We start from the raw sequence: 6,192 nt of genomic DNA on the forward strand, positions 1-6,192 counted from the left end.
CATTTCTTATATAATATTGCAATAAATATATACAAATTTTAGACGCAGTTTCGCGATTCTGAATATCATGAACATTAATAGTAATCAATGAATGCATGTCCATTTGATTATTTGTCCTTTTCCGTATCAATTATTATACTAAGCGCGACAAAATTTATTCTTATTCTTGGATAGGCTGACTGATAGTCGATCGAAATGAAATTTGGAGGAAAGGGGAAGTGAGCAATGGTTGTTAAATATAAAATTTTAACTTTGGGAATTTAATAGCTTCCACGATATTAATAAAGAAATGTTGGAAATTATATGTTACCAAACGTGTAAATATCTTTGATGTATAGTAATTCTCGCGACGTCGTCGAACATTTCTGCTAAAGATATATACAGTGTTTCAGTTACGATACATCTTTCAGTCCTCCAGTAAGCAAATCTGTAAGGAATTCCATGAAAAATGAACTTGCCTCTTCTATGTTAAATTTTTAATTCATTAGCCGAAATATATTAGTTTGTGATATATTACTCTAATTCCATCTAAACATGTATAGTGTCGCACTTGCACCGGACTGCAAGTAATAAAATAAGAGATAGCCAAACTTAATATCTCAGAGCTATTAAATTCCTGAAGTCAAAAATATATATTTTTAGGACATCTATTCGGAATGGCAATTATTGTACAGATAAAAGATGTTAATCCTTGTGGGTGTAATCTCGTCTTATATGACACCATATTTCAAAACTACCGAGATCAGTCCACACATTCTGCTTTTTAGTTTCTAAATATTGTGTCTTTGCCAAAAACTAACAAAAGCATATTATTTTTTCATGCTTCTCCAATCTATATTTCTTTTTAATATTAAAATGCGGTCTTGATTGAAATAACTGGGAAAAAATAAGTCGATTTTATAGCAAAGTGGTCACTAAAGTACATTTTTATCCTATTTTATGATAAAATTCATCACTTGAAATACTTGTTAATAACAGAGAAAAATATAATGGATGAAATAATTCAATAAACTTACTAGTTGGAACTGTTGATTCTGTTGTAAACCAGCATTAGTAGTACCTACACCTGTTACTCCTACTGTACCAGGTTTTCCACTAGTTTGCCGATATGGTGGTGCTGGTTGATTTTGAACTCAACCTCTCATTGGACCCATTTTCTTCATTCTAACATTTGGAGCCTGAAGAATATAAATCATAATTTTTATTTCTTTATACTAAAAAGCTTTTTGCTAGAATCATTTTATTTACTTTTTTCTCAAATGAAACCTAAAGATACGGTGGTCTCGTAGCTCCAGGTTACATACGTCGTTGTGGTATATACTCTTGCCCCCTTTGAGGTCCCATTATTTGTTACTGATTAGAAAACATCATGTTCTCTTGCTGATTCATTAATGTTCATAAAATTGTTACTGCTGCTGCTGTTGTTACCGTGGTATCATTTGTTGATTTCCATATCCTGCATAGTTTTGATTCATTCCTGGCTTATTTATAATAATTTTATGTATTATACTCTGCAAGGTATTTATTACAGTAACAAACAACAATTTATAATTACCCTGTTGCATCCCAGTATAAATTCCTTGTTGTTGTGGCTGTTCCTGTTGTTGTGAAACAAACTTTTCTTGTTGTGGATTGATATTTAGACCTCCATGTTGAGCTCTTAACTGTTGCCTAATGAATAGTAGTCTCTGCATTCCTTGGAATGCTCCAGGTCCGCCAACAGATGCAGTATTTGATTGATGCTGGGAGCTTATTCTCTGATTGGACGTTAATCGTAAACGTAACATATGAGAAAGTGCTTGTTTTGATTGATTGTTCAGGCCTGGTCTATCATATCTTGGTCCAACTGGGATTGCAGAAACACATCAATTGCAACTTCAGCAAAAGTATCTAACCACTGGGAAAGATCATTTGAGCCTGGAGAGAATTGTTTCTACATAAGTTCCAAATCAAGCCATGACATCCTTAAACTCCATTGCTTCAGATTCTCCAAAATGTTTGTTATATGAGTGTTTTGGTCAATAAATGGATAACATATCATATGAAGTAACTGTTGAGCTTGACAAGGTGACAGCATATTATCAAGTAACATGTCGGGATGACAAAGTTCCTCTGGATTTTGTAAACATCCTTCTAATACCCACTCTTGACTGCAGATTTGTCTATGAACATGTTGCATGAAGTCTGACAATCCTTTTACATGTTCATGTCATTCCAGCACTACTGCTAGATGAAGATATTGGTAAATCTAGTCCCAGGTCATTACCACCTCCTAGAATATCACTGGTATCTACAATATAATTGATAGACCTGATTGGTCCACCTGTAGTTACACTCACACTTACACCAACACCAACACCAACACTATCTGGTTCTCCTGCTTTATTTGAATAATTCATTAGCACATCTGGTTTCTTTGGTGGCTGTTTACCAGCAAGCAGTTGCATCAGCAACAACTAGAATAGCTTTAAATACAGCCAGAACTGGACCGACTATGATGTTATTGTGAGCAGCTGCTAGCAAGTGTCTATCACAACTTAATTTTATACTATAACCCCTAGAATTTCCATTTGGTAAGGGATGAGGGCTTGTGCTTATGGAATACAAAGCTGGCTGAGGACATTCAATGGTTTTGAGGAGTGATAAAAGCAAATGATAGGTTAAACGAGCTCCTGCTTCAGCCTCCATATCTGCATCTCCACGACCCTTATTACAAGCGTTTACCAGGAATGGCAGTGCTATATGCATGATAAAATCCTCCAAGGAGAAGCAATGTCTTGCTATAAATAAAAAGTGATATCTTGATACATAATTGATCAAAAATCTTTTGATAGGCTCTTTCAACAATAATTTATATTAATTTATTATAAAAAAATAAATATCTAAAATTTTGTTTTATATGTATATATTACTTATTAATTGAATTATGTATTTTTTAAAATAAGTTATAAGCATTAGAATTCAGAATGTACTAAAAGATTTTAAGATTGTTAATAATGATTATAAAGCAATTATTAACATAAAATTATCAAATATAAATTGAACATAAAATTTACCAATTAAAATTGGCGTAAATACAGCCAGAGAATTATGTATACTTAAGTCTTATAAACCAACTTGATTTAATACATCAATGTAACAGGCAGAGCTATTTGAAGAACAACAAAGTGCATAAGGACTCCAAGTCATTCGGTCTTAAGTGCATTACAACAAGCTGTTAATTCTGCACATGTCATCGCGATGTCGTTTAATTTGTCATTACCTATTTCACTGCAAACTGCAACTATCGCGATACAAACAAAACTTTAACTATTAGATAGTGTCTCATTCAATTGTCTAGTCTAATGTGGTTCGATTTTTCCTCCATGTCTTGGACTAGTAAATACATCTACGATAATTTGCGAATTGTACACATGGCTTGACGTTGTTGGCTATAACGTGTTGTAAAGAGCAGTTGGAGACACTGGAATAACCAAGTTAATTATAATTATGATTATAATTCACATTAACTGAGGTTTCATAAATTAATGAAATTTTATTTGGAAACATAATACTTAACAACAAACAACAATGGTATCTTCTTAATACACTTACAACATATAGACTTAAACTTGTAGTATAACTTCTAACAAGTTGACTATTTTTAATTTCCAATTATGTTTCAATTTCTGGTAGTTCCTTCAATATTTGAATGCAAACGTCTATCAAACCGTATATATAACGCTAATTCCATTAAATCAAATAGAAATGCTACATGTTCTTGAACCGGCAAATAAGATGAGCCAAACAACAAAACAATTTGTCGTATAAACAATGCATAATTGCAAAGAGAAAACGTTTTTGTGAAATTTAATAATAAGCGTGAATAATTAACCTACGAAAAACGAAAATTGTCTCTGTGTAAGGATCAGAACAGACCTTTCAAATAGTTATGTTAGCGAGAAGGCATTTAAATGTTGCAATAATATTGAAACTTTATTTCTACCTATATATACCTCAGAGGATGTTTCCGGCTATCCGAGGTTACAAGCTCGTATCCGATCGATGAAAATCGGGCGAAATCCGACGAACTCGTAATCCAGCGTTTTCCAGTAACCGAACCAGGCCGAGCCCACCCGAATTTTCCCGACTCTACCCGACTGCTCGGGTACTCGACGTTTCGGGTTGTCTCGCGTCTCTGTACTGCGGGATAAAATATCGATATTCTATCGATCTGTTGTACGTTCATCGTATTCGAGATACTATTTGCAAAATGTAAATTTAATACAATATTCGTTTTCACATCAATTTCATTTCGTTTCCTTTGAGATTTGAGACATTTCTCCGCGAGAAAGGCCAGAAGAACTTTCCATTAAAATATTTGATTTACCTATCAGAGAATGTACAGATTGCAAAAGCTTCATCGACATCTGTACGACAGTCCTAACTCGGTATTACAGGACAATAGGTAATGTACACGAAACATAGTAAAATTAGGGTATTCTCTGATTATAAATAGACATATCGACTGAACGAAAAAAAATCATTTACATACCTAGAAAAAAAAATGTTAACACTGAACAAAATTTTTCAACAGATTGCCAAGTGGTTACACAACGTTTCATGAATTCGAAAAACAATAGATGAACGAAATAGGATCAAACCACGAGACACGTGTTTATTATATTTATTTAGTTTTGCAGTAAAATTGCTAACGTCTAGTGTGAGAAATAAAAACTAACTTTCATCGGCCCATGTCGGATTTTCCCGTACATATATATGCTTCACCACTTGATTAATTAATAATACAAATAATATTGGGTTGTCCGGAAAGTTCGTGCCGATTTTTTAGGAAAATTAAAACGCAGCTCATATAAATATTGGTATACATTTATTAAGTTATATAGGTACCATTCTGTTCCATAACCTTTCTCCATATTTCATGCAGCTTGAGAATTTTGTTCTTCCAGAACTTCTCAGGTTATTCGGCAACAAATTTGTCCAAATGGGTTTTTATCTCAATCAAAGAGTTGAAATTTTTTCCATTAAGGGAATTTTGTAATGATCGGAAAAGGTGGAAATCCGAAGGCGCAAGGTCTGGCGAATACGGTGGATGGAGTAAAACATCCCAACCAAACTCCATCAATTTTTGCCGAGTTCTCAAAGACACACGAGGTCGCGCATTGTCCTGATGAAACACGACGCTCTTCCGATTCGCAATTTCTGGGCGTTTCTGTTCAATTGATGTCTTCAATTCATCTAATTAAGAGCAATACTTTGCCGAATTTATTGTTTCATTATTTGGTAAAAGCCCATAATATAAGATTCCTTTCCAGTCCCATTGGATACAGAGCATTACCTTCTTCGAATGAAGACCGGCTTTAGGGGTGAATAAAGGTGGTTCATCTCGCTTTCCCCAGGACATTTGACGCTGAACATTTTTTTAAATTATCCATTTTTCATCTCTTTTAGAATACGTACACATTTCATTTGTTTTTAATAATTGTGATATATTCAGTCAGGCCTCTTACGCTACCTACCGAAAATCGGCACGAACTTTCCGGACAACCCAATAGTATGAATTTAATACCTTACCCAATTAAACCTTAATACCCAATAAAAAAGAAAGCAAAGGACGGGATACAGGCCACCAGAAATTTTTCAATATCTGGACGGTCAAGGGTACATCCAGAATGGGGAAAATGTACTCTTGATGTACCACATGGCTAGAAAAAGCGGACAACACGGCAATTTTATATAGCACCGACGATACTCTCGACAACGCGTTAAAAATTAATACAAAATTATCGAAAATAGACCATGAAGGTTCGCACCGTAAAAATGTAAAAAAATATTGGTGACTCGATCCGCGTTAGAAGCAATTTATATATAATTGTTAAAAAATAGTAAATAAAATGTATACTGGATACATATAAGATTATTTTGTTTCATTTCATCTTTTTTAGACACAAGTTTCGTACACGTAAATTGCCCGTAGCTTCTATGATCAAGATAGTATTGCTTTCGCGGTCTAAAATGTTGGTAAAAAAAATGTTCACGGATCCAGATTCATCACTGTCGCACGCAGCTATGCGACAAGTAGATAAAGTAGCCGCTGCGTCTCCGATGACTCGGTTATCGTGTTTCTATTATCCGTTGGACGGAAATTATAGCAAGTCCGGAAATGCGGCTTCGGCGGCGTAAACACTATCG

This window comes from Lasioglossum baleicum, unplaced genomic scaffold, assembly GCF_051020765.1.
Source record: "Lasioglossum baleicum unplaced genomic scaffold, iyLasBale1 scaffold0598, whole genome shotgun sequence".
Classification (NCBI taxonomy): domain Eukaryota; kingdom Metazoa; phylum Arthropoda; class Insecta; order Hymenoptera; family Halictidae; genus Lasioglossum; species Lasioglossum baleicum.